The sequence below is a fragment of the Macrobrachium nipponense genome, chromosome 40 (assembly GCF_015104395.2).
Source record: "Macrobrachium nipponense isolate FS-2020 chromosome 40, ASM1510439v2, whole genome shotgun sequence".
Classification (NCBI taxonomy): Eukaryota; Metazoa; Arthropoda; class Malacostraca; order Decapoda; family Palaemonidae; genus Macrobrachium; species Macrobrachium nipponense.
The window spans coordinates 19,326,704-19,329,203 of record NC_061101.1 but is presented as its reverse complement, the minus strand read 5'-3'; the positions used below and the strand labels follow the sequence as shown (position 1 = coordinate 19,329,203).

The 2,500-nt window shown below is 36.0% G+C and overlaps 1 protein-coding gene across 1 annotated transcript in view; it reads right to left on the bottom strand.

Moving 5' to 3' along the window:
• LOC135212188 (uncharacterized) overlaps window positions 1–2,500 on the bottom strand; it is a 218,018-nt gene that overhangs the window by 103,439 nt on the left and 112,079 nt on the right. The window lies entirely within an intron of this gene.

Here is a 2,500-nt window from a genome sequence, read left to right as displayed (position 1 = left end):
CTTTGCAGTTTGAAGGTGGCTTTCCTAATTAAGTCATGTATGGCTTCATGAGCTGATGAGCCAAGGCAGTCATATCACCACTTCCTGGCAGTATAGAAAGTACAGCAAGCTGAACTTCCTATTAAGGAAGTCTGTATGAACTATGAGCAAAGGCAATCAAATCACCAATGCCTGGCAGTATAAGTAAAGTAAGCAGAATTTACTTATCTAGGAAACCTGCATGAACTGATTGAGTCAAAGAAGTCGTATCACCACTGCCTGGCAGTATAGAAAGTACAGCCAGCTGAATCTCCTATTAGGGAAGCCTGCATGAATTGATGAGCCAAGGCAGTCAAATCATCATGACCTGTGAGTATAGATAGTAAAGCAAGCAAAATTTTCCTATCAAGGAAGCCTGCATGAACTGACTGAGCCAAAGAGGTCATATCACCACAGCATGGCAGTATAGAAGTCCAGGATAAATTAGTACCCCTGCAAGGTACAGACACTTCAGATGGGGTTGGGTGGGACCTATTAGGGTCCCCCTCAATATATGGTTGCTGCATAGGAAAGGCAAAACTCTCATTTCAAGTATCTGTCTCATCTAGATCTTCCGGATTCAGAGGGGAAATTTCAGTGGCTATATCTACTTCATGTCAGGTATCAGTGACCTCACTACCAAGGAGAGTAAGTATTCATCTCCATCAGAAGAGTTGAAATGGGAGTTCCTAGATTCCACTGCTTTGGGAGTATTGGCCCAAATGTAGATTCTACTCAAAGAGAGATGGAAACATACTGCCATAGCTCTGCCAGAATGATGTGCAGTAGTCTCCTTCTGTATTCTCATTGAGACCTATAACTTATATGAGGCAGTTACATAATAAGCACTTTGATTACTTAAAATTGCTGCCAAAAGTATATGGCATATTTAGCACATGTCCAACCACCAACCAAATTCTCCTTAATTCCTACAGGAACTGGCTTTTGGCAAGTACCGTATATACTCGCGTATCATGTGACTTTTGAAGCCCTAATTTTGGAGCTAATTTTAAGGGGGTCACATCTTACATGAGATACAAAATTCGAGTATGTAACGATCATGTATTAGTATCATATGATAAAATACAAACATAATAGATATGCATCTTTTCCATGGATATTTTAAAAAGTTTTGTTTTACTTCACTGCATCCAATAATATTATATGTATTTTCATATTACTATTTGCTTGTATTATAAAATACAAACAGCAATCAATGTTTTGTTTTTGGAAATCAGCTGAGGACGATTACGAAGTAAGTTTGTTTTGCTGTGTTGAACTCAAATCAGAGCGACTTTCTAGCCTCTAGTTAGCGCAAATGAATCTCAAGATACTCTATTTATATGAGACAAGGTTATTTTGTGTTATACAAGGTGTTTTCAAGTGGAAATATCACTTGAAAACGTATAGTTTGTGAATGAAATTTAGTTAATTATTTCGTTAGTAGATGGCGCTGAGGGCATGTTTATTGCGTAAACAAAAATCAACATTCCGTTCAATATTTTCACTTTATCTCATCAGAATACTACGAGCTTTACGTATTTATCTTTTATTGGAGTGAAGACAGTAAAATGTGTTCTTTTCATGCCCATGAAGTTTGCGAAAGTTTCATCCATGTTGCCAAGCACAATAATAGTCGTTAGCGTATCAACATTCTTTCCTAAATTTCAGCTAAAACTTAAAGATTAAGTTTAGCAGTATATGCCCTTGCCGATCTTTTATCCATAGCAAGTAAGGCTATAATACTATTATCGTGCATCGGCAACAAGGCTATAACTCCAGTATACTTATGCCATCAAACACAACCGTATATAAAATTGAGAGACAATGATTTTAATCAAAACTTCAGGTCTTGAAAGAACACATTTTACTGTTGTTTACACACTGATAAAAGATAAGTAACATAACGGTAAAGTTCGTACTACGATGAAATGAAGTGAAAATAAGGAACGGAATCGCATAATATTTTTACACAATAAACATGCCCACAATGCAATCTGTTAACGAAAAACATACTTTAGTTCACGAGACGTATTAAATTCATATTTTGACTTAAAAACACGTCGTATAATGACATAATACTTTGCCTCAAATAAGTAGAGTATCTAGATATTTTACACTAACTAGAAGAGAGGCAATTCACTCCAAAATGAGTTAAATACGGAGAAATAAACTCGTATTCGCCATCAGCTGATTTCCAAACAAAACACTGACTGCTTTGTTAGTATGTTATGATGCAATAATATGAGAATACATACAATATTATTGGATACTGTAATGTATAACTTTTTAACGAATCAGAAAAGATGCATATTCATTGTGTATTTATGTCGTAATATATGTAGCCGTCAGCAGCCTGACATTGCTCAATTAGGTATACGGATGCTGGTCCGAATCTGATTCCAGTTTCGTGTCCAATTTTTTTTTCGCCGATATGTCATAGTCAGAATGCATTGGAACTCCAAAATTGGCTTTTATTAAT